Source organism: Cyprinus carpio, unplaced genomic scaffold, assembly GCF_018340385.1.
Source record: "Cyprinus carpio isolate SPL01 unplaced genomic scaffold, ASM1834038v1 S000000658, whole genome shotgun sequence".
Lineage (NCBI taxonomy): Eukaryota > Metazoa > Chordata > Actinopteri > Cypriniformes > Cyprinidae > Cyprinus > Cyprinus carpio.
Genome location: NW_024873392.1, coordinates 102,329 through 124,617, shown reverse-complemented (window position 1 = coordinate 124,617; position 22,289 = coordinate 102,329). Strand labels below are relative to the sequence as shown.

The 22,289-nt window shown below is 38.1% G+C and overlaps 2 pseudogenes; one reads left to right on the top strand and one right to left on the bottom strand.

Annotated features, from left to right (window-relative positions):
- Positions 1–7,468: 7,468 nt before the first annotated feature.
- On the top strand, positions 7,469–9,707 carry LOC122143047 (annotated as a pseudogene).
- Positions 9,708–14,274: 4,567 nt separating this feature from the next.
- Positions 14,275–17,562, bottom strand: LOC122143045 (annotated as a pseudogene).
- Positions 17,563–22,289: the final 4,727 nt, after the last annotated feature.

Sequence of the window (22,289 nt, the reverse complement as noted above, 5' to 3'; positions counted from 1 at the left end):
ATTTACCTCACAAAAAAACAGACAAACTTCATGGTACCCTTTGGTCACACCATTACTTATGGGAGCTGTTGGCTTTGAGGTCAGGTACACATCCTCTTCTTTGAAAGTTTAGAATTTCCACCTCTGTCGTGCATGCTATTCCGTCCCTCTCTCGAGGAATTAAATTTATAGTCAAGTGTTGCATGTAGCCTATCTCAGAAGGAACCCATCCATGGATTGCTAAGGGTTTTTAAACTAGGGGTTATGGATTTATGAGTAAAATAAAATCTGTCAAAACATACTTTAAGACAATGCTTTCACATTTTGTTGTACAACATAATTACACCACAATCACTCAAATGTAAAGACAGTTGTCAAATGTTTGAGACAATTGTGGTTTAAAAAGTGTTTGTATACTACCTTTCAAATGTTTGGGGGTCAGTAAGCTTTGTTTTATAAAAAAAAAAAAAAATGCAGACTTTTATTAGTAGCAAGGAGCATTAAATTGACAAAAGTGACAGTAAAGACATTGATAGGTTACAAAAACGATTTTTATTTTAAATAAAATGCGGTCTTTAGAACTTCTATTCAATCAAAATCCTGAAAAACAAAACATCGAAAAATCATTATATTAGAATGATTTCTGAAGGATCATGCTGTGTCACTGAAGACTGAAGTAATGATGCCTGAAAATTAAGCTTTGCCATCACAGAAAATAAATGACATTTTATAATGTATTAAAAAAGAAAACAAATATTTAAAATTGTAATAATATTTAACCAATATACTGCTTTTACTGTATTTTAGATTAAATGCGGCCTTGGTGAGCATAAGAGACTGCTTTCAAAAAACATAAAAAAATGGCCTCAAACTTTCCAAACATTTTAGCGATTTACTGCAACTACTACCACAAGGTGTGAGATTAAATACTTGAAGAATCTGACCAACCACTGTAGTTTCTTTTCGTTGTTATGTCATGAAAACCAATATTCTAAAAAACAAATGAGAAATTTCCCCTTGGGAACAGATGGTGAATATGCAAACAAAGTAACATGAATTAACAGCTTTATTCTATATATGTTTCGTGAAGTGAAGTGGTAGAGGAGGGACAGACTGGAAAGATTATTTTAGTGTGATATATCATCCTTACAGTCTGCAACCCATAGACAAGAAACATTCTGTGTCCTCTCACTCAGAATTAGATCTTTGGGAGCTAAGACTTTCGATCGTTACCGACTAGAACATGATCGTTATGAGTCTTGAGGATGAGATGTGTGATTATTTGGGAATGAGCTACTTGTTGGCAATAACACTTACAAATGTGGATGACCTAAAAAGCAAATCCATTCTAACTTCCTCTGGATCTAAACTTATAAAAATAAAGAAAGTCAGGCAGAGAGAGAGAGGCGGTCCTTCCGAGCTGTAACACTCATGACACGGAGCACGCTCACGCTGGCTGTGTGAGGCAGAGATAAAGGGCCTGCTTTCATGGAAGTTCTTTCCTTGGATACTGGACACCTGCCCCAAGTACCCACAATTCGCCCCCAACCTTTTGGCCTTTCTGCTCTGGCCCCCACACCACCGGACCAGGTAACAGCTCCCACAGAGTCTTGTGTCAATCACCAACTGAAACATTCTTATGGATGCACACGGGCATTGTGTATTTTGCCACCTGGATCTAAGGACTTCATGGTTTCAGGAAGGGATATCACTGTCCTAACAGAAGTGCACTGTCACTGTTGTCAGTCGCATGCCCATTAAACAAAACCCTGGATTGCAAGCACACAACACAAGACTGCCTTGCACATAGTTGTACTGAGTTATTTATTTGAGTTACGGAGAGACCAATGCAATGCAAATATTTTTAAACCTATATTATGGGGTCAGTTTTTATAAAGCAAGTTCGGCATTAATTGATCAAAAGTGACACTAAAGACATTCATAATCTCATTAAAGATTTTTATTTCAAATAATGTTCTTTTCAATTTTCAAAGAATCCTGAAAAACATATCACCGTTTCCACAAAAAATATTAAGTAGCAGAAATGTTTTCAACATTGAAATGATAAGAAATGTTTCTTGAGCAGCAAAATCAGAATGATTCTGAAGGATCCATGTGACACTGGAGACATGAGTAATGGCTTCTAAAAAAATTTAGATTCACATCACAGGAATAAATTACTTTTATTCTATAGATACTTTTATACTTTATATATATATATATATTCAATTAGAAAACAGTTTATTTTAAATTGTATACATTTTTCATAACATTACTGTTTTTACTGCATTTTTTGAGCACATAAAGCAGCATTGGCGAGCATAACACTTTTTTTTGTAGAACTTTTAATAGTGTGTAGTGTAGATATCTACATACAGTCAGAAAACGTTTGGGAGTCTTTCATATACAAAAGTGAGGTTAAAAACATTTATCCCAAACTTTTGAACAGTATATAATTTATTTGTTATTAATACTTTTTTTTTTTTTTTTTAAATGTATGGTTGTGTGTGTGTAAAAATGAGAAACATTGTATTGAATTTGGGCTTGGTTAGTCTACGTGTCATATTAATTAGCTGTAATATACTAGAACATCTAAAGTGTGTGCCTTATTTAAATAACCAAGTAAACGTATAGGTTTGTATGTGAGTGTTTAAAGAGTTGTCTTGACTACCATTGTAGGGTGTCACTGTTCCTGTGAGTTTGTTGATTCATTGTAGTGTCATGGCTTACGATTCCCCAGCCTCCCACTCCAATCTTGATAACCTCTTATCACAGTTCAGCAGCCAGCACACACACAGCCACCAGCCACATCCCTCAACACTGCCTCTCTCTCTCTCTTCAGAGAGTTCTTTCTATTTTTGTCTTTTTTTTAAGGTCCAAGCTTTTACAAGCATTTTAAATTCTACACATTTTCACTTCAATACAAAAATGGATGATTTAATTTTTTATAGAACACTGGCATAACACTGGATAATAAGACAGAAGGGGAAAGACATTTATTCGTATGTTTTTGAAAATGCCAGTTTAAACTTAGAAATCATTTTACCAATCATATCTTTTTTAAACAAGAATGTCTACTCTCCTCCCTACCTGCCATAGAAAATTTCGATGAATGATGATTAGAATTTGAGTGCCTGTTTCTTTTGTCACACTGCTTTATGTTTGTTATGTGGCTTTATGCAGCTTGACAGCCCTATAGTCCACCATCCACTTTTAATTACATGGAAAAACAAGTCCTTTTGTGTTCCACCGAGGAAAAAAAAAAAAAAGTCAGTTGTTTGGAATCGTACAGTTTAGAATGAGGGTGAGTAAATAATTTTTTTTTTTTTTTTTTTTTGATGTAACAATTGTATTGGCCTACATGCTGAAGTTCTAAAATTGAGCCTTATGTAAAATCAATAACCTGTCCCTTGTTGAAGCATTTGTTTCTCTGGGATCTCTTCCCCAGTTTCCTGAAAATTATAAATGCACAATGGTGGAGGGAAGTTGAAAGTGTTTTGAATGTCAAATTGACAGTGACAGTCTAAGTACTGTGCTCAGGCAGGCCGTTCTGCGTCCGTATCTCTCACCATGATTGCAGCATTTGAGTTGATTTGCATTACTGTTCTTTGCTGAGGCTGCACCAGGGAAAAGTGCTTTTGTATTTTCATTTTGCTTTGTTCATATAGTCACGTTTCCATTCAGAATAGTCTATATGGCCAAATAGTCTATGTGCCCAAAGAAAACTTACATGCTCTATGATTTTTTTTTTCATCACAAAAGTGCACCTTTATCATTGTGACTTGAATCATATGAATGATAAGTTTATGGTTGTTGTAAACTAGGGTTTCTCATATTCTTTGTGGGATTTTCTCAGACAATGGACTGTTAAAATTTGCCTCTTTATCTATGTATTTATACACCAGGTCATTTTATATATACCTCTACAGTATAAGGATTTTCTTATAACTGGTCCAAATTTACTACTGGGACACATTTTAAATATTAATCATATCTCAATCGTATTTGTGTAATCTTTTTAACCAGCCATTTTGCTAAAATCTTACAGACGTTTTTGTGAACCAGAAAGCTCAATAACTGATTGAAAGTTGATTGTGAAAATCTGAATAGGATATAGTTTTTGTGTTCAAAAATCATGTTTTTCGCCAGTCACGCACAATCGTAATGGTCAAGAATATTTATACAAACCACACATTGTTAAGCTCATCTATACGTAGTTGCCTGTGTCAGCCAGAGATCTGCCATGTAATATTCAAACTCTAAGCATGGCCGTATGGTAGGGAGTGTCCAAAAAAGTACCCCAACCCCACCCATTGGTGCCCTACAAGTCAAATGAAAGTTAATAGTTCCCAAAGACTGAGGGAAGTACAGCAAGCGAGCAGAGGACCAGACTACGATCTCATAACTCAGACGTCCTGGCAGGATCTGTGCACGGGTGTGAATCTACTCACCTGATAACCAAGATCACTCAATACATCACTTGTAGGTAAGTTCCTTTCATACAGTGCCAGAAAAAGTGTCTACACAACACATTACCTGGCCTTTGTACTCACAAAATTCTGTTTCCTAGTGTTTAGATAAAGAAGAGAGTATTTCGTTAAAATTAATTGAATAAATCTTTAATAGTTTGCCAAATATTTGATTATACTTACTCTGATGTGTAGAAAGTTTTGTTCTAGTCTAGGATTATTAGTGTCCAGACACGCCTACAAAGGAAAACAATTTTAATCAATCAATTAACATATCAACCAATAAATCATGTAGTGCTGTACTGTGTTCAAGTTTTTATGAACTTGTATACATATAATTTGTAAAACAATTATTATTTGCTATATAATAAGCAACATTTAAAATAGGTGTTGAAGAGCATTCAATAGGCAAGTTAACTGCTTGTGTATATTTAAGAGACTTGATGGAACAAATACTTTTTAATTAAACAGAAAATTAACAATGTGGGCCAGAATCAGATGTTACTTATTATTTAAATGTTCAAGTAAAAAGTTCCAATTAGGTTTTCCTCCATTTCAGTCATTTATAAAATGTATTGTTAAAGTTTAAAAAAACAAATTCTTCCTGAAGTTCATAACGGATTCGTATTAAAATAAAAATCAATGATAGTAACATAATACTGCTATTATTTAAATCCAAACATTTCAATGGTGTTAATATTAAATGGCATATAACTACTTGAAAAACAAACGCAATTCTTCTACAACTGCACGTAACTGCCAGTGCCTTCACAGTTGAAAACGAGTCCTTCACACTTTTGATTCAAATTACGTTCAACATTTTATCCATGTGAGTTGGGCAAAAAACAGCCTTATGCGTATAAGCACAAATTGGATCTGCATTTTGTCTGACCCTTTCAGTGTTTGCAATCATTAGATAGAACTTATAATGATAACTACAGTTATCAGGGAGAAGTAGGATGGTAGTCATAATCACTACAACTATATTCTCAACACTGATTTATGGTAATTACGTCCATTAAATCCTTTTGTCAAATATGATTATGTGAATATTTTGTGAATATATTTTATGTTATAGTTTAAGTTACAATGTCTGAGGGTAAGTTTAATTTAATTCAACTTAAATTTAGACCTCAAGCGAATAAATAATAAAATAAATGAGTCCATAAATAAATAAAAACACATAATGACTTGAAATGATAAAGTGCCAGTGAATGTTAAAGTAGAAAGGCTTTTCTTTATCAATGCAATAAGACTAAAAAGCGCTAAGATGATTTTTTTATTATTATTTATTATTATTTCTGGTTCTGCTAATCGAGTTAATTCTTTCGTCAACTACTTTCTGGGCTTACATTTTGGTTGACATTCTGGATTTTAACTTCCTTTAAAGCCTTAAAAAAAATTATAGATCTATATTTAGTTCTCTCTCTATAATTAATTATTAGCAATAATATCAAACAAATTATAGTATCTATTAGATTTTTTTAAATGTAATAAACATTTGATGCTTCTAGCGCAAAAAAAAATAAAAGTGACATGACTTTTTTCCAAGACAATAGACAATCATTTATTACTGGATCTTCTTTCAACAGTTCTGCTGTTTTTCAACGGCAATGCTATTGGTCTTTCTGTTGATCGGTTAATAGTCAATTCCCCTAAGGGAGTTCAAAAGTTGTATGTGAGATAATGTAAACTGGTATGAATGCCTGTACATGCTGATGTATTTTTTAGTGCTGACTTTTTGCTACAGTCAAATGTAGGACCTTTTAACGGGAAGTGTGACAGGCAGTACTGTCCTAGATACCTTAATAAAGTATTGTGTGGACACAAGGAGGACTTATACTACCTGTTACTAAGGATAGGTTAGGCATTCCCCTCCATCGTGAGGGCAGTTGACGTTCTTCTCAGCTAACAAGGAAAGTTGCAAAACATGTTTGCATAGAAGTTGAAATGGATTAATTTATAAGATTACCTGTTTGACATTAATAATGCAATCATTCATTTTCAAAAATAGCTAAATCAACTTCATATAAATGATAATTCTTCCTAGACTGTAACTTGATGGTATTGTAAGGGCTGAACATTATTTTTCCTACCATGAAAGATGGACGACTCCTACCGGCCAGTCTCGTTGGAGTGTTCCCCAGCCCTCCTGATTAGTCCCAGACCCACCTGGCAAACTACACCACAGAGCCTGGGTCACTGCCACCCAGCGAAGATGACGAGCCTTTATACTTCCAGCTGGGAGGACTGACTTACTGCCATCAATATTATTCCACGAGGCGGACAGAGCCGAGCCTCATCATCGTCCAGGACACAGTCCAGGTGATTTCCTCACTGCTGCCAGTTTAAAAGACCTGTTAAAGTGAAATGTGCCGTTTCTGCATCAAATCAAAGGATATTTGCAAATATCATAAGAAAGATCAGTAGGAGTTATATTGAGAACGTGCAAACATTGTGTTCTCACATCCCCACGCACTCTCAAAAAATCAAGGTTCAACAAAGGGGTTTTCACACACTGATGCAAATAGAAGACGCCATTTTTTAAGGTTCCCCAAAGAACCTTTGCAATGAACAGTTGAACAATTTTAGACAGTATGAAGAACCTTGTGCAATGAAAAGGCTCTTTAGATATGCAAGGTTCTTAACTGAACCCATAGATACCAATTAAAGACCCTTTATTGAATAAGAATGTAAAGGGCGTGTAGTCACCAATACCCAAAATTCAAAATTATGTCATCATTAACTCATAATTTAATGTTCCGTGTTTCCCTTTTTTTTTTTTTTTTTTTTTTTTTTGTTTTTTTTGCAAATACAATGAAAGGTCCATGGGGTCCAGTTTTTTTCCATTATTACTGCAAAAAGACAAAAGTTAAAAAATAGTTTCCTATCACTCTTCAACATAAGCATGTGGCTACTGGGCTATACTCGTGTCAAAAATGTTTCTCATTTTTTAATTCCTTTCGAAATAGTTCGCCCAAGTCTACTTCCCTCCATCAATTCCTGGGAAACATCCATGGATGGACAACTCTGTTGGGCACTTCTCCTAAATTCTTCCTACAACCCCACATCCACTGTCTGGGCAAGCACCAGCCCCCAATTCACAAAGACGGCCGCCTACACTCTCACAAAGCCTTCCACATCAATCTACACGCACAGCGCTAACCCATCTTTCATCTTCCTCCAAAGATGGCACGCTTCCCCCGAGCCCATTGATGGGAGGTGTGAAAGTCCCAGGCTCCAGGACGTACTGGAAGCGGAGCGCCTGAGTCCCAATGGGTGGAAGCGGAAGCAGCTTTCCTCCAACTCTGAGGTCAGCCGCTGGAGGTGTGTATTGTCCTTCTTTCGTCACATTGCTGGGTCATTACGGGGTCTTACATGTAACCCACGTCACCTCAGGAACTATAGATCAGCGGAACTCTATTGCATGCCGTGGGACCATGTGATGAGCCCTTCATCATACTCACCCAAACTTGTTCAACAAAATGAGACTCTCGACACCAGGTATTTAAAGTCGCCTCTAGATTTTCATTCTATTGCGTAATGATTAAAAGCCCACGATTGGCTTAATAGTTACTTCTGAGTTTACAGAGGCACGTGATGAATGTGTACATTGTGGGGCCACTGACACCCCCTCTGTGGCGTAGAGATGGTTCGGGCCACTACCTCTGTAATGCTTGTGGACTGTACCAGAAGATGAATGGCCGAACAGACCCCTCATCAGACCAAAAAAAAAGAGACGGGTTTATGGAAAACAATGCAAAAAAAAAAAAAAAAATATATCGAGATATATATATTTACAATACCATTTGCACAGTAAACTTGTTTGTCCAGAAAATCATGTTAAATTTTTATTATATTGTAATATCTTCATGGCCTTATAGGTGCATTGAGTAGCATATGAGTGTTGGTTGGTAATATTACTACCATTTTGACCACAATTATAAGTCAAACCCCAGCATTGTGCTTTACAGAACAGAAAGTACTGTAAGTTTATAGATCAAAGTTGAACATATTATATATCCACCCTTTATATCTATTGCTTTATGTTAACAATACTGTAGTATGCATTGCAGTAAAGGTAGGATATAACCATATAATATCCACTCTTTATAGATTTTTGGGAGCAATAATATAGTTTACATTTTCTAACGATTTACCAATTACATAGCCCAGATTTGTTATATAGTCTTTACTGCATTTACGGTATAAGCCGTTCTGCGCTATAGTATTGCACTAATGTAAAGTCTGTCGGATAATCTGATTATAGTATTTGTAAATTTTACTGCATATTACATTACTGCATGATCTTAATTAACCCGTTGAGTTATTAATTCATTATCTGGTGATTATATACCGGTCTAGTGATAATGAAACTTTGCTTCTGTGTCAGATTGTCAGCAAACGTACTGGAACGCAGTGCGCCAACTGCCACACGAAGCACTACAACACTATGGCGACCACTTGCAGCGGCGCAGCCTGTATGCAATGCCGCGGTGGCCTCTAGTTTAAACTGCACAAAACGTGGAGTGCCCAACTCATTCATACTACATTCACATCAGAAGAAAAAAATGCCAGTACCTTCCAAACCATGAAAGCTCCGCTATGTCCTTTTTCTGCTAGGTCAACAGGGCCGTAACTAAGACAGAAGACTGAGAACTATCTCAGACACGGAATCGCAAGGTGTGTTAACTAGATAACAAGACAGGGCAGAAAAGAGTGCAGCCTTCAGTCGGGTTTACCCGGACATGTCTCACATGGCAGCGCCTGATGAGCATGTAGGACACTACGCTCTGAATCCAGGAACCCTCCTGTCCTCTACAGGCCACACCCCTCACCTGCGACATCCCTTCCAACCTGCACTCTTCTCCAACATTTTGGCCCTACGACCACCACCCAAACTCCTGGCATGGGTGGCCACACACTAATGGGAAGAAAGGAAATGTCGTATTGAAGGTAATGTCCATAACTAGGCCATGTACAGTACGTTGTATATGTACATTTATCTAAAAAGCATTTCATCATACTTTTTAATAGTAAAAGAAAAATGCGTTAACGCTGCTCCATAAACAGTCACATTATATAAACGATTGTCACTGTATATTTTTTTGTCGCAACAGGCTGGGGTCCATGTTTTGAATAGCTTGGAAACAGTAAAACTGAAACTGTACCGCTAATTCTCTACTAACCAAATGTAACTACTTATGATTTTTGTGGCTTTGTGTATGTTGCTAGGAATCATACTACGACTTCTTCTAAGATGATCAATAAATGTCTTATAATTAAGGGTTTTGAGGTTGAAAATGGACATAAGGGACATATTGCCCCAAGTTCAATACTATAATACACTGATAAATGCTTCACTCGCCCACTGTGTTTGGGTCTTATGTGCGATGTGTTTGAATCTGTATGCCAAAGCTGCCTTTTATGTATATGCCCTCCGCTCACTGCTGATATACAACAAAGTTGATATTATATGTATTATATATAGCAAAAAATATTATATACCTTTAATACGTCTAGTATAGTATACAGCTCCTTAAATATCAAAGGGTGACAATGTGTCAATGTGGTGATGGTATTTAATATCTGCAACGGTTTTAGACCTTGTGGTTGGGAGCTCACAATTTGACTTCAGGTCTCATTCCAGGTCATGCAATATATAGCTTGTCATTGTCCATTCAATCCGACTCTGCAGAGGCTTCGACAAATTGATCTGCTTTTGGAGCAGGAAACATGCAAATGAAACACTTTCCATAAAGCTGTCGGAGGGTGACAAAACATTTGACCAAGTTCCACTCGTGCCAGGTCCTAAATTTTAGCTCACACGGAAAAAAATACTTAATCTGTAAACATAAGGCAACTGCGGGCCAGGTGCTGGCAAAATAAATGCACCTGCACAGATATGTCCGCCACATAGAATATAAGAACCCAAGGGTATACCCTGAAAAACAACCGGACTGTGTCCATATACACATACTGTCATAGTAGGCTATTGTTACTGGATTTGACCGTTTATGAAGTAGCCTATTTTCAGTAGGTGTTTAGTAGGGTTGAGTTAAAAAAAATATTGATATCTCAATATTAATCGATTCTCTTTTTTACGGAACGATAATCGATTCTTAAATCCCGAGAATCGGTTAGTGTATCCCTGTTTTCAGTTAATGGACAGAACGTTGAAGGGCACTTCCCATCCAATAAATCGCAATAAGCAGTGTGCATTGGTGCTTAAATATGAAACAAAGTCTCAGATTTCAATTTATGTGCATTGTATTTCAGTATTCAAACAATAAATACCATTTTGGCGCTTTGTTTAATGTGGAGTGACAGATAGCTGTAGTGCCTCAGTTCAACAGATGCAGCAGCATGAGGCGCAGTGAACTAATCATCTGCTCCATATTAATATCAGTTTAATCGCAAAATAATCATGACTAAACATCCGAAGGTAAGTTAAAACAAAGAGTACAACTTTTTACTGTTTATTATGTTTAATTTATGTTGAATAAATCCATCATTTTTATGACAGCCACCATTTAAATGTTTATATTAAAAAAAAACAGAAATATTATGTAATTGTAATTTTATTAAAGTAGCATTTTAACAGTTGTATACTATAGCTTACAAATCAGTTAATTTTAACCTTCAGTGTTATAGTAAAGTAGTACCAAATGACTCTCATGTATATTTTACAGCATTAGTTGAGATTTTTTTTTTCCTTGAGAAAATTGTACTGTACCTGATATATATCCAAAATGATCGGTATCGAATCGAATCAGTAATCGAATCGAATCGAAAGCTCGTGAATGAAAATCGAATTGTGAAATTTGTGTCAAAACCCAGCCCTAATGTTTGAATTCAATCCCAGATATACTACAGTGACCTTTGACCTGTGTGTTCTGTGACCTACACATAAAAAAAAAAAAAGAAAATTAATTCAATCGCTAGCTATCTATTAGCAAAATCAATAAAAACCACAGTAAAATGGGTATTTATTTATTTTTGCAGTTTTGTCCTCACTGAGTTTATCTGCTGGGACGGCCAGCCATGTATTGGGGAAATGGTCACAAATGACAGTAAGAGATTAGCAACCACAGGACCAGCCAAAGCAAATTCAAAACGACATCCGTTACAGTTCATGTGCCTCAGTCTCTCCTTGCTCACTACAATACTTGCTAATACAACCCCCCTATGTTAAATGTCCACTACCAAATGTTTTATCAAAATTCTACTGAATCTGTGCACGTTCCACATTTTTCAGTGACGACACAAATGGCAACCAGATGGACATCCATTTCATTTAAAGATCTTGAGCAACCATGCCCTCCATGAATGCAATAGCACCATGTAAATTCTGCATAGTACAGGTGCATCTCAATAAATTAGAATGTCATGGAAAAGTTCATTTATTTCAGTAATTCAAATCAAATTGTGAAACTTGTGTATTAAACTCAGTGCAGTTTAAGTCTCTGGTTCTTTTAATAGAGATGATTTTGGCTCACATTTAACAAAAACCCATCAATTCACTATCTCAACAAATTAGAATACTTCGTAAGACCAATAAAAAAATTTTTTTAGTGAATTGTTGGCCTTCTGGAAAGTATGTTCATTTAATGTACATGTACTCAATACTTGGTAGGGGCTCCTTTTGCTTTAATTACTGCCTCAATTCGGCGTGGCATGGAGGTGATCAGTTTGTGGCACTGCTGAGGTGGTATGGAAGCCCAGGTTTCTTTGACAATGGCCTTCAGCTCATCTGCATTTTTCGTTCTCTTGTTTCTCATTTTTTTCTCTTGACAATACCCCATAGATTCTCTGAGGTTCAGTTCTGGTGAGTTTGCTGGCCAGTCAAGAACATCAACACCATGGTCATTTAACCAACTTTTGGTGCTTTTGGCAGTGTGGGCAGGTGCCAAATCCTGCTGGAAAATGAAATCAGCATCTTCAAAAAGCTGGTCAGCAGAAGGAAGCATGAAGTGCTCCAAAATTTCTTGCTAAACGGGTGCAGTGACTTTGGTTTTCAAAAAACACAATGGACCAACACCAGCAGTTGACATTGCACCCCAAAATCATCACAGACTGTTGAAAACTTAACACTGGACTTCAAGCAACTTGGGCTATGAGCTTCTCCACCCTCCCTCCAGACTCTAGGACCTTGGTTTCCAAATGAAATATAAAATTTGCTCTTATCTGAAAAAGAGGACTTTGGACCACTGGGCACCAGTCCAATTCTTCTTCTCCTTAGCCCAGGTAAGACGCCTCTGATGCTGCCTGTGGTTCAGGAGTGGCTAACAAGAGGGATACAGCAACTGTAGCCAAATTCCTTGACATGTCTGTGTGTGGTGGCTCTTGATGCCCTTGAATCCAGCCTCAGTCCATTTCTTGTGAAGTTCACTCAAATTCTTGAATCGATTTGCTTTACAATCCTCATAAGGCTGCAGTTCTCTCTGTTGGTTGTGCATCTTTTTCTTCCACTCTTTTCCTTCCACTCAACTTTCTGTTAACATGCTTGGATACAGCACTCTGTGAAAAGCCAGCTTCTTCTCCAATGAATGTTTGTGGCTTACCCTCCTTGTGAAGGGTGTCAATGATTGTCTTCTGGACAACTGTCAGATCAGCAGTCTTCCCCATGATAGCCTAATGAACCAAACTGAGAGACCATTTTGAAAGCTCAGGAAACCTTTGCAGGTGTTTTGATTTGATTAGCTGATTGGCATGTGACCATATTCTAATTTGTTGAGATAGTGATTGTTGGTGGGTTTTTGTTAAATGTGAGACAAAATCATCACAATTAAAAGAACCAAAGACTTAAGCTACTTCAGTCTGTGTGCACTGAATTTACGGTATTTAATACACGAGTTTCACAATTTGAGTTGAATTACTGAAATAAATTAATAAATAAATTAAACTTTTCCACGACATTCTAATTTATTGAGATGCACCTGTACTTCTCAAAATTATATTATAGCATCCTAATCATATAACTAAGTGTCTGGTGGAAGACTACATTTTTTTATTTAACTAGAAAGCATTAATCAAGCTAACATGACCATCAACAGGTTTTAGGATTGTTGTAGATAAAAGTTTTTTAGTTCACTTGGCAAGATGCAGCAGCCAGTAAACATGCTGTGTACATTATAATGTGTATTTAGGAATGATATTAATTTTTTAGACAGTGACCTCTAAGGGCAGTGTGGTGTCAGTACAATAGTCAAGATAGAGGTCAAGTTACAACTGAGAAGTTCTAAAATAAAGCAACAAAAAAAATGAATATAAATGGTATAAAAGATGATGTTTATTTGCGGAGATGCTTATACTAATTGAACACAAACCAATTTGCTCTGAAGCTCAAGTTACTATTCCAGCACCTGCTTCACACTGCACTAAAATAGCGGTCTGTGTGTTATAATTTTATTTATAATATAAAAGAATAATAATTGAATTCAGCATTCTTTACAAAAAAAAAAAAAAAAAAAAAAAAAAAAAAAAAAAAACAAAAAAAAACCATCAAGCACTTGATTGTAAATTACACTTTTTTTATTTAATCAGGGGAAGAAAAAAAACAATAGACCTATCAATTTTGTTACAAATCCAACAAGTGTATGATTAAATACAGAGAACAGTATACAAAAAAAAAGAAGACAAAAAAAATAAAAACTCATCAAGGACTATGGATCGGCTGAAAAAAAAAACAGTATACAGTATATTTGTTTTTCTGCTTTTTTGACAGCAGAATTGTTTGAGAGTAAACAGTACGTTCAGTAAAACTGTATCTAAACTCCTCCAACTTTACATGTTTTTACTCAGTTCATATCATAACGTTCAATGTCAGCCAAATGGTGAGGTAAAAGCTCTGACCTACAAATCTGGGCATGGATAGATAGAAGAGAAAGGGGACTGTCACCTTAAGTCATCATCTACCAAGCAACCCAGCTTTCTTTCCCCTTTACTTCGAATCGTCCTGCTGGTCTGCAGTGGCTCTCTTCAGAAGGCATGATGCCTGACCAGGTCGCCTCGTCAGGACTGGAACTAGAAACAGAGCCATCTAGATTTTTTGGCCCAACTCTGGGAGAAACTTCTGCTCCCCCCTGACATCTCTTTCGCAACGGAAGCTCTCTCGCAGCAATGCCCTTTTTTGTGGGACTGAACTACTGAAGGCTTTAACGCCGCAGTTTGTTGATTAAGATTTTCATTAGGCATCACTTCTGGCTCTGAATCACTGTCAGAGTCAATGGCAATAGGTTCTGAGGATGATCCAGGGCATGGCTTGAAGGCACAGTTGCTTTGACTACTTTGTCCAGTGTTTAATGGCTGCTTTTTCCCCTTGAAGTCTGTAGAGAAACCAACAGGAGACTTCAGCCTAAATCTTGAGGTCCTTGAGAATCCGCTTTTTTCATCATTGTTGACTTCAAACAGCCAGCTGGCATCAAAGCTCATGTCATGCTTGAGCTGGCTTACTGCCGCATGTTAAAGCCTAGTAACACAACGGGTTTGCGGGAGACAAAGTCTCGGTCACATGAGCGCCGATGGTTGGCAAAATGGCTCGAGACATCTGACTTCCACAACCAGAGGCTTGCAGCAAGTTTCTCGATCTCCCGTTGGGAAGGGTAGGGATGCCGATTGAAATATGCTGTAAGGAAAGCTTTCCGTGCTTCATAGGACTCGTCACCATGACCTTTCGGATCCAATGCCACAACACGACCGGACTCCTCTGGCTTCTCAACAAAGACTGTAGGGTAATACCTAGACTGGTCTACCATCTTCCTTCTCTTGGGGTCAGATGCATCTGGTGTGACTAACTCACGTTTGAGAGACCCAGCTCCAGGTGAGCGCAGTCCAGGCGTGATGGGCTTGGTGCCTTTAGGGGTCTGGCAAACACCCTCGGCAGTGCACCAAATGAAGCGTGATAGTGGAAGCAGTCATGTTGCTAGTGTACACTCCCAGGCAGTGGATGCACTTGTAGGTTAGTTTTTTTCTCTACAGGGTGCAACGTTTTGGAGTACTTGATGACGAGTCCCGTAAATGATGGGCTAGGGCGTCCGAGATGGGACCTTTGAGAATAGTGAAGCATAGTGGGGCAGAGAGTCTTCCCAACTTCTTTCTTTTGCGACACCGAAGACTGGGACATGTTTCGGACCACAGAATCACTTTGAGTATCTGGCTGCTTTGCAGCCATCTTTACAGGCTTAGCCATGGCGCTGTTTTGTGGCGGTGATTGGCAGCTGAAGAGGCTTCAAGGGTCACCTTCATGTTGTAGGTGGTTATAATTAGCTGAACATTTTTTTTTTTTTTTTGCTTCCTTGTTGAAGTGTGAGATCGAACGTTAGAGGAGAACCAGTTGGCGGATCCCCTGGCTCATTGGGGTGCGCCAGCCGCTTGTGGGCTACAATTTTCTCAACTTCATGAAACGTGGAATGACATTGCGGGCATGATAGCCCATGCACTAGCATATGGTTCAACAAAGAGTCGCTGGGTAGGTAACGGTTACAGTACAGACACTTGCTAGTAAAGTTGTGAATCTTCATGATGTATTAAGCCATCGCCCCTCACCTTCTCGCCTGATGTTTCCTTTTCAAAGTGAGCACATATATGTGCTTTCAGGGAAAAGTTCAGTTGCAGATGGTGCAAATCTTCCACTTTTGTGTTTGTGAGGTGTTCAAAGCATTGGCTGAAGCTTCTTGGCCTGCTAGTGACGTCAACGTGGCAGCAGACAGCATGCACGGATGAAGAGAAGAGGTAGACTCTTCAACGAGGGGGAGAAAGAAGCCGACTGGGCATTCATATGTGTAGCACCATGTACTCCAAAGCTGCCCAGGTGTTTTCCTGTGTGTGACTGTGAGACCCGCACGGATACGAAAGCTTTTCAGTAGTGTAACGCGTACTGGGTGGACCAAGCATGGAGTTGCCTGCCATAAGGTTTGCTTGAAAATGGTTGCCGACAGGTAACCCCACCATTTTGGGCACACTTGAAGCGACTCATTTGAGGTGTTTGAGGACGCACACCAGGAGCGATTGCAAACGCCCCTTTGGAATAAGTTCGCAACTGGGGGCCTCGGCACTATGACATTGGTGTGCCCAATCATAGCGGTGACTTGATGGCCAATGCGCTCATGGAAAACTCAATGACGTGCTGCACCAGTGCTGCATAAGAACGAGGAGTAAAGTGGCAGCTCTTGCAGTGAAATCCCTTGACTGTTTGCCAGGGGCCTCTACACTGTTTTCTTGCTTCTCTGAGTTTTTTTCCCCCCCAGGGAAGGTGTAGTCACATGCTGGAAGTGTTCCCTGTAGATATGCCTGCGCACCACGTTGTACAGTCTATCTCGATAGGGTGAACTTCTTGCAGTAGTACACCGGGGAGCTCCTTTCGATCAACCCAACAAGGGCTTTTTGTCTACCCGCATACCGTCCTAACCCCAATTGGTGCTCCGTGAGGGCCGGCGAAACCCTGACGCACCATATTTGTGAGGCATATGGAGAGAGCCTGACATGGGTTTCCCAGAGTCCTCTTGTTCCCACTGTATGTGCAATAGGAGCAATTTAAGAAGGATCCTCTTGGTCTCAAAGTCTCTCTGTGAACATTGCGGAAGTGGTTTTTGTAGGCAGAGAAATACTTGGAGGCAAAAACGGCAATTCTGAGCAGCAAAACTGCTTTGTTCGCTGTAGTCCTGCAACATTTTTTTTTTTTGAAAACAAAGCAAATTACAAAATGTTTATGCAATGCAAAATATTTTGCTTTGAGGACTTTTGTTGCAGTGGCTATGGATGACATACCTGTGACTTTGTCCAAGATGGATCCCACGTACAAATGTCAAATGGTAAAATTGTTTCATGTAAGAATCACTGGGGCTAAGATCTTTGTCGTCCTACAGGAAAATAGACGAAAATAACATTAATGAAGCAAAGGTTTAAGTTTTATGCATTAACACACAAGTTGTGTGTTATGATGTTGCATTTTGATGTTCAATATGGACTGCGAAATCATGCAAATGGCAATTCAAGACGTAATTACCTCCACATGTCTTTTGCAGTAGTCAAGGCCAATGTCAGTCAGCAGTCTCTTGACTTTTTTCCTGGCCTTCCTAGCCGAGTGAGGTTATTCAACTGGAAGCTGAAACATCTCTTCTAACAAAATAATAATAATAATAAATAAATTAAATAATATAAAAAAATAGAAGGATTTTGTGTTAAGCTTTGTCAGTTGTTAAGAGTTTCAATAAACAATTAGTATGCTGTGCAGACCAATTTTAGACGTGAAATGCACTTATATGCAAATATAAATGTAGCATCATGCAAAAGCCAGTAGTTATCAGTTATTAATGCCATTGTAGAAAATGCTCTAGTTGCAGTCAGCCATGATTAACTTATTCCACAAGTGTAGGTCGTTCAAAAACCAGAGGGGTTTACAAGGATTAAAATGGAGCATTAATCTGCCTGTTCATGTGCAATTTCAATATATTGGGCCCCAGTTTTTACATTAGCCTCCATGAGAGTGTACATCACATTAACAATTTAAAGTGATAGTTCAGACGATTAAAAAGAAGTTTCTAATTTTACCCACCCTTCATGTCGCTCCCAAACTCCAAAAAGATTTTCATTCATCTTTGAATCATGAATATAAAGGGTATTTTGATGAAATCTGAGATTTGCTGTCTCTTTATTGAAAGTACATTTATACCAAAAACTTTGATGCTTTAATAAAGGTCATTAAGAGTTTGTTAAAAGTAATCCAAATCAATCAAACTGTTCTCGGTCGGAACAGGCGCTTTATATGATGAACAGAATTAATTTAGGCTTATGATCGATTGCCCCACGCACATCATTGAGCACATTAAAAATATGGTAAATGGACTTGATTCAAACATGAAAACCAATGGAGGTTGGTTTGTTCTTTGACACATTAGCTTAAGGATTTGTCACACAGAATCTAGTGAGTGTTTTGTGCTCATGTTGTTCCATTCGTATATACGGGTTGGTAGGCTTCTGTTTACCATATTTAATGTGCTCTATGTATGGGCCCTTTATAAAGTGTTCAGGTAAACTGACTTTCAGTGGAGGAACAGAAATCTTAGTTCCATTTAAGATATTGTTTTTTTTTTTTTTACATAAAAAGTGTCTATGGGTTTGGGATAATAGATACATCATGAATGTGAGAGTAACTGGTGGAAAAGACATGCTTTTCATTTGAAGTTTGGGTGAAAACTAAACCTTTATACCATTATAACAGTTCAACCAGGTCTAAACTTTTTTAATATAATAAGAAATAATAATATATCATTTCATTCATTTAAGATCTATGTTAATAAAAATTACAAACTGTAAAACATGCCCAAACAATTCACTATATAATTGTGCATTAGGCATTACCCAAAATGAAAAAGACAGTTCTGCTGTTAGACTATAACATCAGATGCAGTTGAAGGCACCTGTTCTTCCACATATAGCTAACTTAAACAAAAACTCGTTTTAAAAAAGTTCAACTTTTGCTTTTCTGCATTCACTTCGGTTCTAGGCTTGGGTACAAAAAAACCACATCTTAAACTTGTCATTGTTCCACTCCAAATTATTTGTATCAGTTAAACAACAAATACATTTAAATGTAAAATGTACAGTTATGATTAAAAGTAGTGACTGTCAACTTTTTTTGGTCAGAGGATGTAACACCCTTCATCCTTGGACATACAGTAAGACAATGGACACAATCAGTTCTGGTAAATAAAGAACACTAACAAATGCAACACTCATAGGCTGGTCAATGGGAGGAGAGATAGATTTTGCACAATGTACATCAAACCTCTCTTATAAAAACCTCTGACTCCATTCTGAAAAACAACTGCACCTGGCGGACAGTACGAGCCTCATATGAAAGCCACTCCACCTAGAACATTACAGGCCACCGAAGGGCCTTTCATGCGGTCTTACTCCAGCAAATACTACCTATGAGTTTAAACAGGTTACGCTGTGCGTTTGCGCTGATCAGCACGTAAGTTACCCCGGACTTTCCAAAGGGAGGGGGGAAGGGCTCAAAATGTATAATTTTCATTTTTAACAACAAATCTAGTGTTAGCGACAAACACGTGACAATTGTTACTCTCATGCACATATATGCAGTTAGCGCGTTAGCTTCGTTCCGACACGGATGTTTTGATGTGCACTCCATTCTCCACAACAAAATGCCACCGATGCCAGAGAAAGAAAAACAATCAGACGTTTTTTTAAACATACACTTACCTGCTTTCTTCCACGGTCTCGTCTTATTGGATGGAATGCCCTTCAAGCGTATCTGCTTTTCAGGCAATATGAATAGTTAGGATTGGTTGAAGGACTAGATAGACAAAAGGGGGGGGCGTGGGGTTTTATCGGGCTCCTGGGCAGATGCTGCTAGTCCATGCGCGCCGCTGCTGCCGCCGGTGGTGATTTCGGCAACTCATCCGGAGGAATCAGCACCAGGTGTATATAACGCTGGATTTATAAGGGGTACTAGGGCAGTCTTTCTGTCCAACTGCTCATGAGCTTGTTGCTTTAAGACTACGCTTTGGATAGGGTGTTTATGTCAAATCATTACAAGCACGGGGCATGAGATAACAGACTTTTTTTTTCATTCAGCCTGATTCAAGCTCCAACCATAGCCATGCCCAGCCCATTTGTTCAAACAGGCGGTATCTTGGTGTGGCACAAAACGGAAATGACCTTGTTTGTACAAGTCAATAAGGGGCAAACACTGGATGCGGATGGGTTAGTAGAGGTTCTGCACGCCCCGTCGGGTGTCTACCCCCGTGTGTCCGACCTGCTGGACGTCCATTTTCGTCGGCCGTGGCCGTGGCCCCAAAGTTCTTTTTTTTTTTTTCTAAAGAATCGGCTCATTTAGCTCTCTCTCTAAAATGCTAATAAAGTTGCATTTGATTGTTTGGTAAGAGTTTTTTGATTGTGGTGTTACCACGAACATAACAACGAGCCCTCTGCTCATGTGCAGTGCTCGCCATTCTCCGCATTAGACGTCGCCTTTAAGTAAATGCTATCTAGGTGGGAATTTTGATTTCGCGATTTATTTCGATATCTATCTAACACATAAGATCAACACGTTTACACTTTTCTGATATCCCTAAAATGTTTTTCTAACCACACCAGAAGAAAGAATGTTGAAATTATACCCAGAGGAGACATGTCACACCTATTAGTGTTTTCTGCCTGAATTTGATAATCTGGGACAGGTAACTTTACTCTGGGACATATGTATTGGACCTAAAAAAGCATATGTTCACCATACTTTCTGCATGCCAAGCACAATATCACCAATTTTTAAAAAGCATTCTGAAAAAAAAAATGACAAGTACATAAATCGCAATAAGAAAATGTATATTTCAATATCAGGAAAAATAATTTCTTTCTGTACACATGAACAATCTACTGTGTTAATTCATTTAAATTCATTTCAAACTATTAAAATTGTTTAACATTTAGCAACAGCAAGCAACAATTTGATTAATGGATTATTCAGTCAGTTATTGAAGTTCACCATTCTATTAAAATTGGGGCTACTCGGAACAAACACTCCTTGCAGGTGAGAGACCCATCACATCATCTAATCACACCATTATCTTCTGCATGTTTCGTGATACCAGTGTGTGTGTGTGTGTGTGTGGTGTGTGTGTGTGTGTGTATGTGTGCGTGTGTCTGGTGTGTGTCTGTGTACAGAGCATTGTCAACAGGCCTGGTCACAGATCCCCCTCCTTCTCAGTGATTTGAGCCGTTTGTATATCCTGTGCTAAAATAACTGGGAATCTGGGAAATTAAATAATTTACTTCATCCTGATACCTTTGCTTGCTACTGGAATAAGTTTCCCAGGTTCCATCTCTGTAGCGTCTCTCTAGTTAGCTGGTTTAGTAGCTTGCTGTGAACTTCTGCTACTGTGAGCTAATGTTATAACCTCCAGTCGTCCACACATTAACACCCATTTTCTCATTATAGCATGTCATAGACGTTATGAAGTCCCTAAATACATATTTCCTCCATTTAAAGACTGTCCCAGATTACCCAAAAGCATGATGTCCCACATTCTCAATCATATTTGATACCAGTGTGGGACAACAAAAAAATGTTTGAAAGAAAAAAAACTAAAACACATTTTCCACACTTTAATACATATTTTGTTGCTTGATAGATCCACAACATAAATTTGACAAACAATTAGGAACGTTGTATTATTTATGACAGATTTATGTCCCTTAACATTCATCTAGGTCAGAATCCTGTCACTGACCGTGTCATGCAATTCCCAGGGGAGCTTCTTGATTGACAAGTGCCCCGCCCATTTGTGTGGAATCACCCCACACAAGTCATGTGATTTTCAGTCACCTGACGTCTATGCTAAATTATAGTAAAAGTCCGTTTGACTAAATTTGGTAAGGACAGGAATAAACACACTGGATCTTAGGTGTCCCTGATTACCCAAATTCACCCTGTATCGGATTATGATTATAATGAAAGAGTATTCTGTTTTTGATTTGTTTTTATTCTGTTAAGTAGGCTACTAATTTAAAGCTTTTCTATAGATATATTTATCGTGTCTGTAAGGCATGTATTCACTGCAGTATCAGTTCACTTTTGTGAAGCGCTCCTGTTCAACACAAGACGGGAGAAAGCACATCATGTTTTTGTTTTCTTTATTTTTATAAAAGCACAAGGTTTTGTTGATCTTGTGTGAGTGAACAAAATAAAAGTCGACCCTTTACAGTTACGAATGAATCAACTCTTACCTTATGAGCAAAAATGATATCCACTGAAACATGTAAGTTGATTGCGTCTGGTACCTCCTGTCCTGCAAAGCATGCTTTAGCTTCCACTCC